Raw genomic sequence first — 23,496 nt, 5'->3', positions numbered from 1 at the left:
AATCTGTTGCTTGATGAGCTTGAACCTCTTGATCTGTACCTGCAGTGTGCCTGTTTTCCTGAGTTTCAAAATCCATGCACCCATATGTTAATGGTAATGGTACTGAGATTAATTTGGACTCAGTGAAGGCCTTACTGAATTCCACCCCACTCCTTATGTTCACTCTCTAAACCCTCTAAACTAATGTGAAGATGATCTATAAATGTCTTCACCCTGGCAATATTGAAATAGTGAGAAAAAGGAACTGCAGCAGGGCTTAGAAAAAAATAGTTTTCTCATTCCCAAACTACACAACAGGACCAAAAAAAAAATCTATGTCCATCCACAGTGCCTTAATTTATTATCTTTAATGTAATGTGATTTTATTTGGATCCCAGTGGTTCTGCTATCAGAGATGTATATACATGAGCTCAAGATCTAACTGAGACAGGACAATATTTCATGATTCTTCTTTTCTTTTATTCAAATCAAAGACAGAAATAAATAGTTTGAATATGAGCCAAATCTTAGCAAAGTAAATAAGTATTTTCAATTTTCAGATTCAATGTGGGCAGTTTTCTATTTCCTAGCTGTTACCTGACACAGTCCAAATTTCCCAATTTTAGTATATTAAGATATGTAGACTTCAACTCCCAGAATTAACAGAATAACAGAGTTGGAAGGGACCTTGGAGGTCTTCTAATCCAACCCTCTGCCTAGGCAGAAACCCTACACCACTTCAGACAAATGGTTATCCAACATCTTCTTAAAAACTTAAAAACTTCTAGTGTTGGAGCACCCACAACTTCTGGAGGCAAGTCAGTCCACTGATTAATTGTTCTTACTCTCAGGAAATTTCTCCTTAATCCTAGGATGGTTCTCTCCTTGATTAGTTTCCATCCATCTTGTCCTGCTTTCAGGTGCCTTAAAGAATAGGTTGACCCCTTCTTCTTGTAGAAACCCCTTTGATATTGGAACACTACTATCATGTCCTTTTTTTCATTAAACTGCTAGACATATACAATTCCTGCAGCCATCCTTCATATGCTTTAGCCTCCAGTCTCCGAATCATTTTTATTGATTCTTTAAGAGAATCATCTTCTCTTAAAGATATCAAGAGTAAGAAATATTGGTCTAAAGTAAAAATACCAAATAACTCCTTTTATTTCTCTAGCTCTGTATTTTTCTCAAAGGCATTTTGAAAAGGCAAATCTTAACACAATAGGATGTGTGTCTAAAATATTCATGTAGCTAATGTTTATGCACACACTCTTTGGTCCCTAATTTTTAGTCATACTTTTTAAAATTATTCCAGAAGTAGGAAAGGGGCTTATGTGAATAATCGATACCATTAATGACTGGTTAGTTAATTCTTTAGCAGGCAAATCCTTGTTGTATATTGCATAATTGTAACTCCAGCTGAAACTAAACAGTCCTCTACATTTCTGAAAACCCAGACCTGCTGCAAATGAAGAGAACACGGAGAATGTTTGGTCCAGTTTACAGAAGAAAAATGATGTGCAGGAAAGAGGAGGCTCAACCAGGTTTCCTCTTCTTATCATCCTGCAGCCCATCACAATCACTCTTAACCCAACTTGAGTTCTCTAATGGATGTCAAGAGATAAGCTATGTCAGTGAAGGAACTGTGAGAGAGGAAAGCCTTATTCTTAACAGTGAAACCACTCATCTGTCACTTGGGTTTTTTTAAGTGAATGTGCCTGTTTCAGTTTTAAAGACATCACTCTGGTAACACCATCTAATGATGGTGAAGAACTCCAATTGGAAACTGAAATTAATTGACGTTACAGTTCCAAAACCATAGTCAAAAGTGTGAACATTAAAATTTCAGAACCCATGAACACGGTTGCAAAAGTGTTGACAGTTTATAAAATCCACATAATTCAGATAATTAGGACCGAATCAATGCTGCTTTCCTGTAATGGCAACACTGATAAACAAAATATTTCATCACTTGGGAAAACTTTGCCCTGAAATTTGCATGTGTCCATAAACCCAAATTTGGAGAAGTGGAAATATTGAAGGATAATCGATGCTTGGCATTGTGTCCTGTGACTCTTGTCAGTGGCAAGGTTCAATTTCTCTTCCTAATCATCTGCTGTTCTTCAGACCAGGAGATTGATTTGCAGAGGGGACCAGACAGCTTGTTTCCTTCTCCCTCCTTCTTGGATATTGTTGGATGTGTGTCTCTATTAAGCAGGAAATGCTTATTTGTATCCTCGCTGAACTCGTGTAAATTAGGAAATAAGAGAGTTATAGTCCAACCCATGCAGCAGGCACCAGATTGCAAAAGGCTGCAGTAAGCAGTCACCTAACAGTAGGAAATAGATAGTGCCATGTTTCTACTATGCTATGACTATTCTGGAGCGGAAATGGGTTAAATTCTGCCAATTTTGTAATGATAATTAAAGCCTTAGTGCATAGTTATAAACAACACTAATATGCACTTGATATGCAACCCTACAGCTGCTATGAACTCTTTGGAAATGGCAGTAGGAATGTCTATATTTGCTTTCCTGCTTTTCCCCACCCCTGATGTTTCAGGAGGTGGAACCATCTGGCTGATTTTGAGCCTGAAAACCGAGCAGAATCAGGCATACTTGAATGGGAGATCACTTGAATATTACAAGCTATAGGCTAGATTGGTAACATGTGAAAGCATTGGAAGAAGGCAGTGGCAAACCACCTCCATAGCAGTTAGCATACCCTACTGATGAGAGGAGATGCGCTCATAGTAATGTATTTCATGGTTAAGATTTCATGGTTAAGGTTAGATATGAATCAGTATGATTCATATACTGACATAACTGTTAACTTGAAGACAAGCTAAAAAAGAAGCTTTACCTGAAGTTAGCTACAGTATGATTTATTTTGTGAGACTTCTAACTGAATAAATGTTGATAGAGCAGCTCTGCAACTTATTTGAGATGGTATCTGACAGTATGGAAAGTCATTCAGATTTGTATCCTGGAGTCAGGTTAACTGGGTTCCCCCCCCCTTTTTTTTATGATATACAGAGAGATTGAGATGATCAGACCTGTAAGTTGAGTGGAACTTATATTTAATTAAATTGTAAAACATGGGAACAAGAAGCAAAAGTGATCAGCAAAATAAGCAACTAGACATACTGTGGGCCCAAGTAATTGCCCACACAAGTCTTTTGTTGAGCAGCCACTCTAGTGAGTTCCTGTATTGTTTACCATTAGAGGATGATCAAAACTTCTTTTGACTTCTGCCACCATACCATCTCTGCTTGGAAATGGAATTTCTGTTTAAATGGAAGATTCACTGCAGTGAGAAACCCAAAAATATCAAAGCAATACATCTCAGTAAAGCAATATGCTGAGCATCGACAGCCAATTAAGTCAGAGTAGTTTTCGGATGAGGAGGAAGGGAGACGGTCACAATTAAAACTCTATTCTAGGAATATGGAAAGTGGCAGAGAAAATGAATTCAGTATAAACATTGGTTTCGCCTGTCATCTCACAATCTCTTCACTAGAAAATTCTCAGAATCACTTCTATTTAACATTTGCTCTGAAATAATGTTGAGCCCTACTTCCTATAGCAATAGCAATATCACTTATATACTGCTTATATATTGCTTATAGACTTATATAAGCACTTATATACCACTTATAGACTTATATACTGCTTCACAGTGCTTTACAGCCCTCTCGAAGCAGTTTAAGCCGTCAGCATATTGCCCTCAACAATCTGGGTCCTCATTTTACCAACCTCGGAAAGATGGAAGGCTGAGTCAACCTATAACACAACCTGTGATTCAGAAGACAGAGTGAAAGTTTTTAGGTAATTAAAAAGGTTTCTGATACTTAAGCTATTTCTATACAAATCTGCATCATAATATTTTTCCAAATTTCCTTTAAAGAATCAAGTTGTAATGAGTTTTTCTTGTTTCTTCTTTCATTTGCTGTTTGATTTCATTTGCTGTTTGATGTTTGAATTATATTTATTGTAATCTGTTGAGGAGTGGAATATAAATCAGAGGACTGTATCAAAAAAATAGTTTACAGGGATGTGGAGATGATGATGTTGGTGAAGAAGATAGATAGATAAGATAGATAGATAAGATAGATAGATAGATAGATAGATAGATAGATAGATAGATAGATAGATGAAAGAAAGAAAGAAGAAAGAAAGAAAGAAAGAAAGAAAGAAAGAAAGAAAGATATGATTAAAGCCAGTGGTTCTCAACTGAATTATGTTACTATTTGGTGCATTCAGAGCTAGGTTACATACACAACAAATACTCAGTTTTGAGTGGTAAATTATTCTAACTGTTCAATATATAGTTGTGTTGAGGAGTTATAATATATAATTACACAGTTTGCAGGCAATACAAAGATGGGGAGATGTTTCCTAACATCTGGGAAGACAGTATCAAAATTCTAAAGGATTTTAAGAACCCGGAGCAATAAATGGAAATCCTTACATTAAGGTAAAAGCTTGAAAAAAGAATGTGATCTTCAAACTGGGCAGCAGTATATGCAAAAAATAAAAAAGGTGTCCTGTGGATCAGGACAAGTGAATAAGACTGAACAATGTGGTTGTAGTGAAACAGGAATAGAATTGCTAGTTTATAAAATATTATTCCTTCTTTATCAGTCAGATGGGTAGCAGCCTTTCTCTTAAGAGGCAGTTAGAAAGAGGATCAGGAGATCAAAGAAGCCTACCTTAACATATTGATCTTCTGGAAGTCTGGACAGACCTGCTTTTAAACATATATCCAGTGACTTTATTTTTTTTAAAAAGACCACTGGTCTATTTAATCAGGAGAAGGGAAGTACTGCTGGTTATGTATTATGTCAACATTTTATTTTATTTATTTAGTTTGTCAAACATATACAAGATCAGGAATAAGTATAAACATGGATATGAATACAGGAAATGGGTACATTTAATTTTAATTTTAATTTAATGTGATGGATCTTTCAACAGAATTGTGGTCCTTCCTTTTAAAAAGGAGGTTTAAACCTAGTGTGTTGCCCCACAATTTGAAACAAGAACAGGATGATGTCTTAGCTCTGACAAATTAAGTTTTGGACCAAATCATATGGTTACTGCACAGCCCTACAAAAAAGATTCAGATGTGACCTTGAAACACAGGATATTTCTTTAAAAATGGAGGTGGGTTCTAAGCTATACACCTGTAGAAAATGTTCACTGATACAGTATTCTTTAGCTTCCAGAGTTTTTGTTTAAAATTTTCATCTATTTCCTGTGGCTGAATCATATAAAATTGCATAGTCATTTGAACTATTTGTAGCCCAATTCCTAAATGCTTATAGAAACTAAGAAGATCAGAAGCTGAGATCATAATTCATGCAGAAATGAACTCTTACACAGTAAATTGTCCAAAGGAAGGATCCCCAGCCATAATTCCTTTTCTTAAAATTCATTCAATTTATTCACTGAATTATATATACAAATCAAAGTTCCAAATGAGATTAAAGATTGCTTTCTATTAAAATAGTCCATATGGAATCCTATAGCTCCCTGGAAAACATTGCTACTTTACTAAGTGTTCAATATTATAATTAAAATCTGATGGAAAATCCATTGCAGTTTAAGCTTACATACAGCTGATTACTAGAACAAACCAAAATACAGTATCAAACTTTTCTGCTAGTCATGATATTTTCAGATTTTATTGTATTACTATTATTATTATTATTATTATTATTATTATTATTATTATTATTATTATTATTTATTGAATTTGTATACCACCCTACTCCTGTTCACCGCCCTGGACAGCCAAAAGATAAAATACATATAATACAAATGTTAAAAAACCATTAAAATACAATTAAATAATTTGGCCCAGAAAACAAAATTTAAAACACCCCAAATTTATAAGACAAATATAAAATTAAAAAAATTTAAAACAGTTTAAAAGAGAGGTTAGGCCAGGCCGGCCTGCTGGAATAGGAATGTTTTGAGGGCATGTCGGAAAGCGCGCAGATCCGGGATCCTCCGTATCTCCGGGGGGGAGCTCATTCCAGATGGTGGGTGCCCCCACAGAGAAGGCTCTCCCCCTGGGGGCCGCCAGTCGACACTGTTTGACCGACGGCACCCTAAGAAGCCCCTCTCTGGTCGGTGAGAGGCTACCGGTGACAGAAGGCGGTTTCGTAGATACCCCGGTCCTAAGCCATGGAGCGCTCTAAAGTGGTAACCAAAACCTTGAAGCACACCCGGAAGACCACCGGGACCAGTACAGCTCACGCAGGAGGGGCTCACATGGGAGCACCACGTCGCTCCCATAACCACCCGTGCTGCCGCATTCTGGACCAGCTGGAGCCTCCGGGTGCTCCTCAATGCCCCAAGGAGAGCATTGCAGTAGTCCAGGCGGGAAGTGACGAGGGCATTAGTGACCGTATTTAACGAGTCCCGATCCAGAAAGGGACGCAACTGGTGAATCAGGCGAATCTGATAAAATGCCCTCCTGGCCACAGCCATCAAATGCTCTTCTAAAGACAGCTGTGAGTCCAGGAGGACACCCAAGTTGCGAGCCCTCTCCATGGGGGCCAATGACTCACCCCCAATAGTCAGTGATGGCACCAACTGACTATATCGGGATGTCGGAAACCACAGCCACTCGGTCTTGGGTGGGTTGAGCCTGAGTCTGTTTCTCCCCATCCAGATCCGTACAGCCTCCAGGCACCAGGACATCACTTCAAGGGCATCATTGGGGTGGTCCGGGGTGGAGATGTACAGCTGAGTGTCATCAGCATACAGGTGGCACTGCACCCTGAAACCACAGATGATCTCACCCAGCAGCTTCACATAAATGTTGAACAGAAGGGGCGAGAGGACCGACCCTTGTGGCACCCCACATACAAGGGGCCTCGGGGTCAACCTCTGCCCCCCTGCCAACACAGACTGTGACCGGTCAGAGAGAAAGGAGGAGAACCACCGCAACACGGTGCCCCCCACCCCTAACTCTTCCAGCCGGTGCAGCATGATACCATGGTCGATGGTATCAAAAGCCGCTGAGAGGTCTAATAGGACCAGGACAGAGGACCAACCCCTGTCCCGAGCCCTCCAGAGATCATCAACCAATGCGACCAATGCTGTTTCCATGCTGTACCCAGGCCTGAAGCCCGACTGGAATGGATCCAGATAAGCCGATTCATCCAGGTACTGCCGTGCTACCACACTCTTAACAACCTTTGCAACAAAGCGAAGGTTGGAGACTGGACGGTAATTAGCCAACACTGCTGGGTCCAGGGAAGGCTTCTTGAGGAGAGGTCTCACCACCACCTCTTTCAAGGCGGTGGGAAAGACACCCTCACTCAAGGAAGCATTTATAATCCCCTGGAGCCGGCCTCGTGTAACCTCCCGAGAGGCCAGCACCAGCCAGGAGGGACACGGTATAAACATGTGGCAGCATTCAGTCTACTCAGTATCCTGTCCACATCTTCAGTAGTCACAGAATCAAACTCTTCCCAGATAATATTCTCAAGACCTGCCTCCATCCTCCCCCTCCAACTGCTTTCCAGGCGTCTTTTCCGGTGCTTCATCTCCCTCAGCTCCTTGGTAAACCAGGGAGCCAAGTGAGATCGGCACCGAGTCAGAGGCTGCAAAGGCACGACCCGATCCAGAGCACCAGCGGCCGCCTTATCCCAGGCAGCCACTAGGTCTCCAGTTGAGCCAGACCCTCAGGGAATGGCCCAAGCTCTATCTGGAACCTATCAGGTTCCATCAGGCGCCTGGGGCGGAACCATCTCATCTGTTCCGCCTCCCTGCGGCAGGGTGTGGCGGTTCGAAGGTCAAGGTGAAGGAGGGAGTGATCTGACCATGACAAGGACTCAATCACTATATCCCCTATCTCAAGATCGCTCAACCACTGTCCAGAGACAAAAACTAGATCCAGCGTGTTTCCCCCCGTGTGAGTAGGGCCATGAACTAACTGGGTCAGGTCCATAGCTGTCATGGAAGCCATGAACTCCCGAGCCAACTCAGATGTCTCACCTGCAGATGGCAAGTTAAAATCCCCCATGACCATAAGCCTAGGGGTGTCAACTGCCACCGCGGCTATCACGTTGAGTAGCTCAGGCAGGGCTGCTGCCACGTGGCAGGGAGCCAGATACATGATCAGCAAGCCTATCTGTACCCCATGACCCCACTTCACAAGGAAGGACTCACAACCAGCGGTCTGAGGAACAGTGGCCTCCCTCGGCCCAAGACCTTCTTTAATAACAACCGCCACCCCTCTGCCCCTCCCCTGTGACCTCAGCTGATGGGGTTTTTTTTATCATATTCTGCTTTCCTAATTCCTGCTTCTTCTAATGTTGGCAATAAGAATTGTAAGGTCTGTAGAACATGTGAATCCTTATTATGAAATGCTGTTGATCACCAGTTATTCAATTGGAGTCATGAAGAAAATGTCCTATCTCGTGGCATATCTACGTTTTCCCTTTCAACTGCTCCTGTCCTATCCTTTGCAATCTGTTGCTTTCTCTCATTGAGCAGTTCCTCTACAGGTGTTTCTTTTTCAGAAAAGTGATGGCAAATTATGGAATAATCCCATTTTCTGTAATCTTGGTTTATCGGGCTCTGGTATGGAATGTGCAGGAAAACAGTTCCCTAATAGTGCAAAAAAAAAAAAGTCATTATCTAATCTTTTAATCTGTATTTTTGTTTCACAAGGTTGTTATTCAATTTGAAATATCATGTTGGATAACAAGTCAATAATAATGTTCCTAATTTATTCTGTCCTTTCTGGAAATTTTTATAGAAATGTTCACAAAAGAAAGCAACAGCCCAAGGCTTATAATGGCATCAAGAAATCTGTTGAAATCTTAAACAGAAATAACTAAAAGTTTACAAGATAGCAACAAATAAACTGCCTGTTGTGCTGGAGAGGCAGTAGTAATGAATGCAAGCCCATGCAATTTGGGTAATTAGATAACTAATGTTACATAATATTGAATAAACTATGGTTTCTCAGCTCTCTCTTCAATAAGTTCTTTTCCAATCAATTACATTCAGGGTGGGAGATCCCAGACAAAAAATTAACGAAAGAAGTTGCTTAATGATAAAAAAATCTCTGAGTGGGGAAGGATTTATGGTAGAGATTTGTCATAAATGAATCAAAAGCTAGAGACAAAATTGTGGTACCTTTAAAAATTAAGAACACATGTTCCTGGTGGATATGGAAACCAGATATAGAAACTACAAAATTGTAGTTGGCTCATTCTCTAACCCGACCGCTGTGTGTGTGTGTGTGTGTGTGTGTAAAAAAAATTCTGGGTTATAGTGGGGAAAGTAGAATTATTATCCTCTTGTTACACAGTGCTGGATTATTAATTCATTTGTTTGTATATGACTCCAGTTTCTCAGGCTGCCCACTCACCAACTGCTCTGGGCAACTTATAAAAACTTAAAACAAGTAATAACTATGAATTAGAACAAGAGTTAAAAATGACTGTGCTGTGGGGGAGGGAGAGCATAAAAATTAAACAGTATTGACTCAAGTGGTCAATACACATAATGTCCTGGCCTGATGCCTGTGGGAACAGCTGGTCTTCCAGGCTTCCTTATAGGACAGCAGAGTCAGGGCCAAGCAGACCTGGGTGTAAGGCTGCTTTAAAGGGATGGTAGGCAGCAGAGACACCATTTACGTATTTTATATTTGTTTTGGGTTATTGTTCTTTTAATCTGTTTTAGTAGAGTTTTTAATTATTTTGGTTGCCATCATACTGTGCTGTTAAGGATATTGTGGTTGGGTTTTTAGTACCAGGTTCCTAATTAAAACCAGAAACTTTGCAAGAACATCAGTTCTCAATAGTTTAGCCCATCAGTTCAGACCGATAAATTAGAACCATAAACAAAAGAGAAAATTGTGTCTAGTTTGGTCACAGAGGACACAAACTATTGTACAGAGGCATTGTAGGGCAAGAGTAAAGTGGGGTAACTGCTGTCATAGGAAATATAGCTGATTCAAACCTCTCTTTGGTATTCTCAGGTGTTCATCCTTTTCTAAAGGAAATAACAGAGGGATGCTTTTTCATCAAATCCCTATTATTTGATTCTTCCATATGTATTTATTTCCCCTCACACAATCAGTAGCACTAAGTGAAGCGAAAAGCCTAGATGTCCCAGATTCACATTCCTAACCAGCCCCATTTTAAGGCCAAAAGGAATTCTATAGTCTCAGGCATGTCCAGTCATGTCCAATTCTAAGGCGGGGGGTGGGGTGGGGTGATCATCTCTGTTTCTTAGCCAACAGAACCAGTGTCGTCCAAAGCCATTTCTCTGGTCATGACTATACACCAAGCACACGGAATGCTGTTACCTTCCCACTGAAGTGGTACCTATTTATCTGCTTGCATTTGCATGGTTTCGAACTGCTAGGCTGGCAGGAGCTGGAACAGGAACAGGAACTCCCATTGTGCAGCGCTTGGATCTCAAACTTGGGCTGCCAGCTTTCCAGATGACAAGCTTGGCACCTCTGAGCCCTTGCACTCCCCCCACACAACTCATATTTATGATCTAACCTAACTCCTTATAGAATTAAGATAGAGCAAGATGGATACTTCCAAAACATTCTTCCCAGCAGAATGTAAATGCTGTTCACAATTGCCTTATGGGCTGAGCATCAGAACTTAATGCATTTCTGCTATTCCTGAGTTGCAAATTGGGTGGTTCAGTGTCATGAACTTTTGAGTATGGAAGGCACTGCTCTGAAATATAAAACTGCAAAACACTTCCCGAAAGCATGTTTCCCTGTCGGCTTCACCTCTTCACAATTGATTTTGTTGTGGTTCTTCTTCTGAGCTACCTATTTCATTTCTAATTTAATTGCACAGAACATTGATTTAAGAAGCACGGACACCAGGCTTTTCAATAATGTATGCATAATATTTACTCATGATCTGATAAATTGTCTTTAAAAAAAAAACCCTCCTAAAGTGTTTTCTCAGTAAAGCAATACATTTCACATAATTCTTCTTCACAAACAATGGCACTCTAGGCAAAATTAATGGCTTAACAAGACAAGCAATACTGCATTTAGACATTGATTAGACACAAGAAGGGAAGGAGGAGAGTCAGTTCGATTTTTATTATATTAGAAAAGAAAATAATTAGAGCCCTCTTACCTGCATTTGTTTGTTTGTTTGTTTGTTTGTTTGTTTGTTTGTTTGTTTATTTATTTATTTATTTATTTATTTATTTATTTATATTTATTTATTTATTTATTTATTTATTTATTTATTTATTTATTTATTTATTTATTTATTTATGAGACTTATATGCCGCCCTATCTCCAGCCGGACTCAGGGTGACTCACAACAGTTAAGAAACATCTAATAAAAAGTTAAAAAAATTAAATCCAAATCTCATAATTTAACAGTTAAAAGTACAATTAAGACTAACAAGTTAAAATTAAATTAGAATTAAAACCCCATCAGTCCAGGCCGGCCAAATGAAACAGTCACGTTTTCAGGTCACGGCGGAAAGAGCGGAGGTCAGAGGCCACCCGGAGCTCCAGGGGCAGTTGATTCCAAAGGATAGGTGCGCCCACAGAGAAAGCCCTCCCCCTGGGGGTCGCCAGCCAACACTGTCTGGCCGACAGCACCCTGAGGAGGCCCTCTCTGTGGGAACGCACCGGGCGATGGGAAGCTGTTGCTGGCTGCATTTTACATATTCAGATATTGAGTAGTGGCCCTTGTGGAATAGTCAGTCCCCAAATTGCTGCTGAGAAGAAAAAAAAAAAAAAACAAAGCATGCAAATTTTGGCTAGAATGCCTGTTGCATCTTTCTTGGACACTGATCATTGAGCAACATCCTCCATGAATATTGGTGATAAAAGAAAATGAAGGCATGCCAAGAAGCATTTACACCTCTTGTCTTCCCAACATTGTGTTATCCTTTCCCACCTGCCGGCATCTGACATCTGAGAAAACACTTCACCCTCTGGTACAGTTTGGCTTTGTTGAAAGCTAAACTATACCAGTTTTATTAAAAAAACCATGGTGGATAATGGGTTGAATTATGGATTCATCCCATGCATTCAAGTGAGCTGCTTCTCAATATTCAAAGTACTATGCTATCTTAACTAAAGGATCTTTTTTAAAAAAATCTCCAAGTACCTTAGTGAAGCTGTCATCTGCCACATGTTGGGAAGTGGTCTCCATGTTCATCAGTGCATCTAACTATGGAAGAAGCGGCTATGAAATCCCAAAGGCCATCCAAGAACCCTGAGAATTGTTTTTGTTGGGAGCTGGCTATTTTATTATTGTCATTGTCCTTGGATCACCTTATACATTAGCTCAATGACATAGCAGAGATGATGGAATCTTCGGCAGTATTTGCTGTTCCAAGGTGAAACCGGAACTGATAATTACATTCTGGTCTTGGAAATTGATAAAGCAACCCTTTCTTTTTTCAAGGATCTGTCTGGACCTTTCAAAATGGATGTTGAGAAGACATGAAACAGAAATAAATGTTTCTACACTTGCCAATCATGCTTCTTTTTGAGAAGCAGGCAGGATTCTAGAGCTGCTGTCTGACTGAATAGAATTGGATTGACTTCTGAGCAAACACGTATAACAAATTATAGCAGTCTCTTTCTGAAGCCAAAGACTTCATCAGCAGAAAACAATGACTAAAGGAAAGACGCGAGAAAGAAATAGCTAGGAGGGAGCCAAGCAAATGCAAGGCAGGAGGAGATTTAGTTGTCTTTACTTGTCCTGTTGTTTAGGGCAAAACAAAGGGTGGCCCAAAGTAGATAAATGAATATTAGAGCTGTCAATCTTACTGTTATATCTCTAATTCAGGTCCATGAATGGAAATGCCTTTACAATGCTAAAAGAACATAATCCTTATTGCTTATTTCTACTCTCCCAAACATTAGAATTACTGAATACTGAACATGTCTATGTTGCTGGGTGTGTGTGTGTGTGTCCATTAAAACATTTTGTTTGCAATTGCTCGGGACTTTGGCAAAACATCAGGATATTAAAAACATAATGAAGATTGCTTAAGCAACTCTCTACTACAGTAAAATGGACATGCAATTTGAAATAGGCCCTTTTTATATTGTGCATTAGCACCAGTGCTGCATTTTGATAGAGTTCCATTACTTGACTCTAAATCGTAGCACACCATTCTAAGAACAGTGCATTATAAGCCAAAAGGCCAAAAGCATTGGCCTTGTCACTCCATATGAAGTATCAGAATAGATAACAGATATCAGAATAGAATAGATAAGAAAAGCATGCCATCATTATGGCCATTTTAGGATACGTCAACATTTGTGCACTGTGCAGACGTTCTCCTTGCAGTTATTGTATGCAAGCCAAATAAGTGTGCCATTTGAGCTACTTGACAAATGCATTACAATCTGTGTTTCATAAAAATGATGGCAACGTTTCTCAGAAACCCAGAATTATAAAATGAAATATTATAAAGTGGGTTCTGTGCAGGAAGAAGTGAACCAATTTTAAGGACCTTGATTAAACTGAAGTTGCAGGCAGCAGATCCATCTACCTATATTCTACTAAAACTCTCATTGTCGTGACCTTTAATTGGATGAAAGAATGCATCATGGGACAATTGTTTTTGAACCAAGGTACCTCAAATGGGCTAACATACAAAAGGGTGTCCAAAATCCAGGACTCATGTCTCTTGTGGAATTGAAATTTGGCAGATTTTTTAATAAAACATGTTATAACATAAACATGATCATAAAGCACCATATGACATAATAAAAAATGTCATAATATGTTCCTGTGCTGATGTTTGACTGTGCCACATGGGCATACAGTTCAAAGCAGATACATCTCTGAATGTATCCCAACTTTTCTAATGAACGCAGCACATTAGAAGCTCTATCATTGTTGAAGGCATTAAGGAATCAGCAAAGAATTATCTCTGAAACGGTGACCCAATGGAGCAAGGTTTTCTAGAATTTACTAACACAAACTTGCAGGAAAGGTCAAAACAGATAAGATGGCCAATGCAGCATTATGGTGAAAGTCCTGCCCAGGGGTGAAATGCTCCCGGTTCGGACCAGATCGCCCGATCCAGTAGCGATACCAGGGGTGGTTTGGAGAACCGGTAGCAAAAATCCCTGCCCCCCTCCATGCCCAGCTGAGCTGCGCAATCATCAGAGGCTTTTTTTTTTTTTACTTTTAAAAGCATTTTTTCTACAACCTCTTCGGCTGAAGAGGTTCTGGAAAAAATGATTTTAAAAGTAAAAAAAAGAACCTCTGACGATCAGGCAACTCAGCTAGGATCGTCAGAGCCTTTTAAAAGCATTTTTTTTACAATCTCTTGGGCTGAAGAGGTTGTAAAAAAATGTTTTTAAAAGTTAAAAAAAAAAGCCTCTGATGATCGTTTGGCTCAGCTGGGATCATCAGAGCCTTTTAAAAGCATTTTTTTCTACAACTTCTTCAGCCCAAGAGGTTGTAAAAAAAATGCTTTTAAAAGTAAAAAAAAAGATTGCGCGCCACAGCTGATCACCCCCCCCCTCGCTGGCATGCACTGCGTGCACATATCTTGCATTTGGTGTGTGGTGCACACTGCACATGCGCAGCCAGTGAACCGGTAGTAAACCGGTTCAGATTTCACCACTGGTCCTGCCCCTTTGTAGATGTGACACCAGAAGGCAAGATAAGAAGCAATGGATGGAAACTAATCAAGGAGAGAAGTAACTTGGAATTAAGGAGAAACTTCCAACAGTGAGGACAATTAACCTGTGGAAGCAGCTTGCATTTGAAAGTTGAGCAGGGGATTGGACTAGAAGACCTTCAAAATCCCTTCCAGTTGTATTCTGATGATGATTATTATTAGATATATTAAAAATGTGGAAGGCTTGATGTTTTATACTCTACTCACCATTTCACCTGTTTTAACACTCTTTCCTTGCATATATCACAACCAATATAAACCAAGGTCGTTGTTAAACCTATCAGTAGGGAAAGGATAATCTCACATCCCTAGATTCTTTTCACCTTTTCTGTTCTCTAAAGGATCGCCTTTATCATAGTTTTAGGTGGTGGTTCTGTAAAAGAATAATTTTACCAATTGCATTTTGAAATGTCTACCTTTAGGTTCATAGTCAAAGGAAGTACGGAGTACACATACACTGTAAGTAACACATTTCTGCTTGAGATCTGGGCCCCACTTAATCTCAGCCTTTCGTTCCAATGGGAGGCCTATAGACAGACAGGAACATCACACCACTATCTGAGCTGTGTTCCCCAGAAAACAGAAATGGGAGGAGATACATAAAGACTATAATAGGGGAGGCATTACATAACCCTCATAAGAAATTGCAACTTAAACCTAGACATCTTTCCTTAAAGGGAAATTGCCTCAATCCTTTGAGTTCACCCAGTTCTGTCAATCATTTTTTCTCCCCCTGCACACCTTTTGTTGCTTACTTGAATATCTATTGTGTAAGTAACCTCTTTTATCCCCCTGATCTGGATGCAGTTTTTACTTTTGGAAAAAAAAATGTTCTTTCCTATCTCAGCTTCTTCAGCATGATGCTGTATTTGGCACCACCTTACTTCTTTTAACCCATGTTATCATATTCTCTAGTTGTATTTCACTAGCCATATAGGTTTTATTTTGCTTACCGCATTTATTAAATAGAGTCATTTGCCTGAATGCACTTTAGTCAAGTGTGTTTGCTCTACTATTATGCACAAAACCCATCTCTATTTTTATCAGAGAAATGTCAGAGTGTATGTTACCAGCTGGTTGTGCTGATACCCAAGCTATTTATCATTATGACTGAAGGGTCTGATTCAAAGGTGTTATGTACTCTTTCAGCAGCACAATATTAGTCTAATAACACTGTTCCTTTTCTTATCTTCTTTTTGCTTTTCCCCTTATAATTACGTGACAATAAAAATAGCCTTGCTACTCCTGAAAATATCTAAACCAAACAAAACATATAGCCTATTTTGGAAATGCACAACGAATTATTTTAGGGAAAGAGGTCCTCTACTGGTAAATACCCATAACTGCAATTGCTTAAATATATCAAAATACATTATTGGAATAAACCATTGAGAATTTAGACTTTTGGATTTCAAAACTCGTGCATGTGCCCATATCACCCTACTTTGCTCCTAGAAAAATATTGTGATATTTATGACATCTATCCTGCTAATATAAAACCATAAGTACTTTATATTGTGGGAGAAGACTATTAGAGGTTTCTGCATTGAAGCAATTATCAAACCAATTTCCACTTCAGATTTTATAGGTGCAAGTGAAGATCACACCATAAAATACATCAATAAGGAATCTTCTAGTCGAAACTCTATTCAGCACAGTCCCAAGTTACATCAGATAATGCCTTGTCGGAAGTCAATCTGCCTGTGTGGACATCAGGTTTGGGGGAGATGGCAGATCTTCCTTATGAAAGCCCTATTTTATGGAATTTTCTCTCTCCTGAAGTATGTGCAACCCCAGTCCACCCCCACTTGCTGCAATTCCATTAGCACGCCAAAGCTGTTTTATTTCAATATGCATTCAGTCCAGCTGACTGTTTGTGAGTGCCTATCTTGAGTTTTATTGGGGTGTGTTAATTTTGCTCTTTGTGATTTTGTTTTGATTTTGACATTTTTCTGATTTATTTATTATTGTGTCTTTAATTTTCTTTTTGTTGATTTTTTATGCCACCCAAAATCCTTTAGGATTAGGGTGAGTTACAAGGAAGGAAGGAAGGAAGGAAGGAAGGAAGGAAGGAAGGAAGGAAGGAAGGAAGGAAGGAAGGAAGGAAGGAAGGAAGGAACAGTGGGACGAATTATTAAACTTTTGCATGTATTATTATCTTATATAACTGCCCTCTTTTACATCCATAAGATATTTTCTTATCTCTTCCCAGATTCTTAGCTTTGGGGAAAAAATCCTGGAAGATAATCAGTATAATGATCTCCTTAGGGGTGATGCTCATTTACTCATTTAGACACACTTGGCACTGTTCTAGTTTATATTTCATCACTAGGCTGTTTTTTCCCCCTTTCCAAGCGTTTTTATTTTTTTTAAAAAAGCAATCTGAGCAACTGTATAATAAAAAACACATTTGTTTTTCTGATTGTATTTATTACACATGACCCATAACCCCATTTTCTTTCAGTGACTGCTTTGGCTTACCTGACTGTTGTTGTTGTTGTTGTTGTTCTTGTTGTTGTTGTTGTTTTTAAATTTTTATACTGCCCCCTCTCCCGAAGGACTCGGAGTGGTGAACGGCCAAAATTAAAAACACACAATACAAACATTAAAATACTATAAAAATGAAATTAAATTTATCTTTAGCTTCCCCAATTTAAAACCCCTTACCCATAAAATTCCCCAATTAAAAGATTTTCAACCCAGCCCAGCTTGCTGAAATAAAAAAGTCTTCAGGGCCCGGTGGAAGGTCCGGAGGTCCGGAATCAGTTGTATCCCTGGGGGTAGCTCATTCCAGAGGGCGGGTGCCCCCACAGAGAAGGCTCTTCCCTGGGGGGTCGCCAGCCGACATTGCCTGACCGATGGCACCCTGAGGAGGCCCTCTCTGTGGGAGTGTATTGGCCAGTGGGAGGTTATCGGTGGCAGAAGGTGGTCTAGTAAATAACCAGGCCCTAAGCCATGGAGCGCTTTGAAGATGAGAACCAATACCTTGAAACGCACCCGGAAGACCACTGGAAGCAAATGCAGCTCGCACAGGAGAGATGTCACGTGGAAGTGCCATGTCGCCCCCATTAGTACCCGCGCGGCCGCATTTTGCACCAGTTGGAGCCTCCAAGTGCTCCTCAAGGGGAGCCCCATGTAGAGAGCATTGCAGTAGTCCAGGCGGGAAGTGACGAGGGCATGAGTGACCATGCATAAGGAGTCCCGATCCAGAAAGGAGCACAACTGGCGTATCAGGCGAACCTGATAGAAAGCCCCCTTGGCCACAGCCGTCATATGCTCTTCTAAGGACAGCCGTGCATCCAGGAGGACACCCAAGTTACGCGCCCTCTCCGTGGGGGCCAATGTCTCGCCCCCAATAGTCAGCGATGGCACCAGCTAACTATATCGGGACGCCGGCAGCCACAGCCACTCAGTCTTGGAGGGGTTGAGTCGGAGCCTGTTCCTCCCCATCCAAACCTGCACGGCCTCCAGGCACCGGGACATCACTTCAAGGGCATCGTTGGGGTGGTCTGGGGTGGAGATGTACAGCTGGGTGTCATCAGCATACAGATGGCACTGCACCCCAAAACCACAGATGATCTCGTTTGTTTGCTTACTTGCTTATTTTCATCCTTAGCTGCCCTGGGAGCACAGTGTCAAAAACACTGGTACATTATTTCAACAAATAACCAAAATGATATTCGCCAAATGTTCCTAAGCCCGTTTATGAAGTCCCAAAGTTTCACTGGTTCTCATTATTTAGGAAATGTTGTTTGGATGCAGAGATGTCATCACACAGCAACATCTAAGTAATGAAAAGATTTGGGAATGCCAGCAGTCAGAGGCCACTGGAGATTTATAGTATTTACTGTGATGCGATATATAGGCTGAGCCTAAACATTAGGCTGAGTCTAAGAAAAGGGTTCTTAGCGTCAGCACATTGTAACCAAGTCCTGTTTTCCATCAGGTTTTTTTATGGAAACCTTGAATCATCTGTCCATTTTCAGCCCTTGCCTCAGGATAAGATTACCTTCTAATAGAGAAATCTTTGGAACAATATTGCAGACCAAACAAATGATTCTCAAGAACTACCTCAGCCAGCCTTTACCTCTATAAAGCAATACATTAGCTTTAGTATAACAGAATTGGAAGGGACCTTGGAGGTCTTCTAATCCAACCCCCTGCTTAGGCAGGAAACTCTATACCATTTCAGACAAATGGTTATCCAATCTTTTCTTAAAAACTTCCAGTGTTGGAGCATTCACAACTTCTGGAGGCAAGTTGTTCCACTGATTAATTGTTCTAACTGTCAGAAATTTCTCCTTAGTTGTAGGTTGTAGTTGTAGGTTGCTTCTCTCCTTGATTAGTTTCCACCCATTGCTTCTTGTCCTGCCCTCAGGTGCTTTGGAGAATAGCTGTTGTGACCCAGGCCCAAGTAGGTATTATCGGACGCAATCAATTTGAAAACAAACAGACTTTATTAGAACAGCTGAGAGTTAAATCATTCTCAGCATAATCCAAACTAATTCAAAACAAATTCTCCATAACACAGCCTTATCACCAACCTTGGTCTAATTAGGCAACCTGCCAAAGGCTTTTTTTGGCAAAAGTTCAGAAGCAGAAGACACCGACAAGAAATAAATGCAGCAAGACAAGAAACAAATCTATCAATGTTGTTTTCCGACAAAGAGCCCAAGAGCCGTTGCTGGTCTTATAAGTCTTATGGAAGGGGCCAATCATCTCTTGGCCCTATTCCCGAGTCATCCTTTTCGCTTTAGCTGCTCTTGCCTTCTGGCAGCTCTTCTCATGCACGCACTAGGAACAGGCTCCTCCTGTTCATCTGCCTCTCTGCTGTCACCCTCTGCACATCACTCCCCGATGGCCATGGCCCCATCTCTGCCTCTGACGCAGAGCCCTAATTCGGGCCTTCCCCAGCCTCCAGGACTGGCCCATGTTCTTCCTCAGCCTCCTCACTGTCCGACTCCGCTGCCAGCTCCGCAGGCTGCTGGTGGATCACAACAATAGCTTGACTCCCTCTTCTTTGTGGCAGCCCCTGAGATATTGGAACATTGCTATTATGTCACCCTTGGTCCTTCTTTTCATCAAACTAGACATACCCAGTTCCTGCAAACGTTCATCCAGTGGTGGGTTGCCCCTGGTTCGCACTGGTTCTATAGAACCAGTAGTAAAATCGGCGGGATGCTCCGCCCACCGACCCCAACATCATCAAAATGCTTCTGTGCATGTGCAGAAGAGTGTGTGCAAAGCGAGCACTGAGCGCGGCCCCGTTGCGAACTGGTAGTAAAGGTTCTACTTACTCACCCCTGCGTTCATCGTATGTTTTAGCCTCCAGTCCCCTAATCATCCTGGTTGCTCTTCTCTGCACTCTTTCAACATCTTTTTATCTGGCGACCAAAACTGGATGCAGTATTCCAAATGTGGCCTTACCAAGGCATTCTTGTCACATATTAATACTTCTAAGCTCCATCCTGAATTCACACTTACTGTAGTTTTAAAAATAAAATAAATCTATTTTAAAACATAAATTGTTTTATATTTTACTTTTCATTTAACATATTTTGCATTAATATTTTGTTCTGTCATTTATTTTAATATTGTATTCCGATATATATTTCATCTACCAATAATTATTATTCTTTTAAATATTCATTAATTCATCAATAGCGGAGTTATAATTCATGAATTTTGTTACAATCTGGCTAGGTAATATTAAGAGTTGAAGTCCACACATTTTCAGGTTGCCAAGGCAAGAGAAACACTGCTGTACAGTAGTTGAATAGAAATCCCACTTGTTTTCTCACTAGTAAATAGGGCTTGTTTTTTAGATAATTCTTTAAGAAATTTTATAGCACACTACTATCTATGTCTACTCAGAACTAGCTCACTTAATCATAGTTGGCTCTTTTAATCATAGTTCACTGAATTAATCCAGTTGATTGAGCTTCAGAGTATCCATATTTTATCTTAGAGTATCCTATGACCTCAGATTGCGACTTAGTTCCCAGAAATTATTATAAGATTGTGGCTTCAATACCTAATGCAAATATGGAGTACATGGGCTGAAAAATTGCCCATTTATGCCTTAATTTACATAAGACAAAATACAAGCCAGGAATAATAAACATGAGTTGATATACTAGGGGTCTAAAGATCTGCCAAAAACAACTACTGAATAATCTAGGTTGGAAAACCAATGAGTCTTAATTGCTCCACTGTTTTTTTCTGAGACAAATGTTCAAAAAAAAAAAAAAAAGCCTGAGAAAAACTAAATGAAATGTATAATTATAACAGCGAGTATATAATGTGACAACAGCTAAAGCTCGAGATACCTGCAATTACAGGGTGATGAAAACAAAGCAGATGGTCGCAGAGAGTAGAATGAAAGAGTTGCTATATTTAGAGAAAGCCTGGTGAATTAATTGGAGGGGGTGTTATAACTGAATCAGCAAAGATATAGTTGCCAACAGTTGAGATCACGCTGCTAGTTGACTGCATGGATGAAAAGCCATGTTAGACTTTGCAAATTACTGTGGTATGGCTGCAGAGGAGTACATAAATTGGATCTTTCCTCATATCTGTTATCAAACTCCTTGCTATTCATATCTCTTGAGATAACAAGTTACTGCTAGCCACCTCTGGAGGGTGACTAGCCTAGGTCCTTGAATTCTTAGTCTAGAACAGTGTTTCTCAAATGTGGTAACCTGAAGATGTGTGGACTTCAACTTTCAGAATTTCCCAGCCAGCAGGTATTCTTTTATTTGTGTGAATCTGGTCGTAGATCTGCATCGTTCTTGGTTGAATGCAACTAGGTAGAGTTGACTCAGTCTGTGTTTCTGAATGCAGGAAAGTAAACATTAGTTATCTTTCATAAATAGCATCTTGGGTATTATTGAGCCTGTGGAGAGGTGACAGACACCAAGGCTGCCTTAACAGATGGGCCTGATGGGCACTTGTCCATGGGCCCCACTAACATAGGGGCCCCATACTAATCTGTTAACCTATGTTAACTCTTCAATGCACCTTGTATCATATAAATACAGCAACGTATTTATTACATTTTACTGCATTTTTTATTAATACTAACATGCAAATATATGTTTATTGGCACCATTTACATTTGTTATTCCTGTGACTGGTTGTCGAAGAGGCCCCAGTACATTGCTTTGCCTGGGGCCCATAATGCTTTTAAGAGGGCCCTGAGAGACACCACTTAGCTAGGTGGAGAGTGGAGAGTTCACAGTAGGTTTGATTGAAGGAGGTTTTCAATAGGGGTTAAGAAAATAATCTCCTGGAGACCCAATGGGTGGAAATTTCCTCTAGGGCCGTGTTTCTCACCTTCAGCAATAAGATGTGTGGACTTCCAACACCCAGAAATCATCTTAAAATTGCTAAGGTTGAGAAAAACCACCCTAGGGTACAGTTTCTCAAACTCAGGACTAGCCTCTGTGTACAAAACAGGGTTCTCCATCAAGACCACATCAGGAGCAAATTATGTAAACACAGCTCTGATGGGTTGGGCTGTTAAAACAAAGCAAGGTTATGGCATACAACTGAAAGGAGACCTGGAAGCCTGTAATTGTAGAGTCTGTCTGGCAAGAACAAAGAATGCTTATTCACAGAGAATATGCACATGTAATACTTGTAGCAATTCTAGGTGGTTAGAGGACTGATAACAGATATCTTGCATAGCTCAGCTAAAAGTTAGGAACAAATAGAGGCTTGGAGCAAATAGAATGTGTATTAGATAACTCATTAGCCAAGGCTTAGGAAGAGAGACGGCTAGAGACCAATAGAATAAATTGTTAGATCATTACTAAAATGTTTATTAGATGATATTTCTTATTATCCCACCTTCTGCTTTAGTGAAATTGGATAAAGCTTTCTTAATCCTTGGTTCTGGGCTCTTGGCATTTTGGATCCCTTTTCTTGGAGCACTTCAATAAAAGGAAACAAAACCTGCACCTCATGTTTGGCGTCCTTCATCAGACTCAGACCTGAATTGGGGACAACAGCTCTAAGCCACAAACTAATCAACCATACTTTAACTTTGTAAGTGCTCCAAAGAACCTAAATTAAAAAAGCTATTGTGAAGTCGAAAGGAATAAAGGCTACATAATCATTAGGTTAATATAAATCCCAGGATTGCTAGTGCTTATTATCACATTAGAGCAGTGGTAGGTTGCTCCCGGTTCTATAGAACCAGTAGCAAAAATGGCTGGAGGCTCCACCCACCCACCTGGATGTCATAATTGACGATCTGCATGTGCACAGAAACTTCTGCCCATATGCAGAAGCGCACATGCGCAAAGCCAGCACACGCGCATGCTCCTGATACGAACCGGTAATAAAGGTAAGTAGAATCCATCCCTCCATCAGAGGCATATTGATATATATTGAACATGTATTTTTGTAAACAAATGATGCCATTTTGTTGTTCTGAGACCCCAACTGATTTGGAGAAAACGGTAGATTGCATGATGCAGTGAGAATTATGAACCTGCAAATTTATCTAGCAGCGAGCAAGATTTGACAGGGAAAATGGAACAAATAAATGGAAGTAATATATAATCAGCAAAAAAAAAGCTCGAGTAAACAGAGATTAACCTGTACAATTTGGTAGTATACTGAAATGATGAAATAGAGACATTTTAAGACATGCAAATGCTGATGGAAAGGCAGGCAGTAAAATATAGTCTGTGGAAAGGAATGAGTAATGGTCAAAAGAAACCAGAAGGCCTGTGTATGTGCTTGTGTTTCATGTAACTGAGAAATGGATGTTATCAGGAGAAAAGGAAAAGAAAGATGAATGCAGTGGGATGGAGGGGGCTTCAAGGTGTGG

The 23,496-nt window shown here is 40.2% G+C and overlaps 1 long non-coding RNA gene across 1 annotated transcript; it reads right to left on the bottom strand.

Annotated features, from left to right (window-relative positions):
* Positions 1–3,041: 3,041 nt before the first annotated feature.
* On the bottom strand, positions 3,042–17,503 carry LOC148115518 (uncharacterized). Its single transcript, XR_015731962.1, has 2 exons — positions 17,139–17,503; positions 3,042–3,265 (listed from the first exon to the last, which is right to left on the bottom strand). It is a non-coding gene; the product is annotated as an uncharacterized LOC148115518 (long non-coding RNA).
* Between the last annotated feature and the right edge of the window lie 5,993 nt (positions 17,504–23,496).

This window comes from Pantherophis guttatus, chromosome 2, assembly GCF_059756535.1.
Source record: "Pantherophis guttatus breed Tessera chromosome 2, ASM5975653v1, whole genome shotgun sequence".
Lineage (NCBI taxonomy): Eukaryota > Metazoa > Chordata > Lepidosauria > Squamata > Colubridae > Pantherophis > Pantherophis guttatus.
The sequence above is the reverse complement of the archived record's forward strand: the minus strand, read 5'-3'. Positions and strand labels throughout refer to the sequence as shown.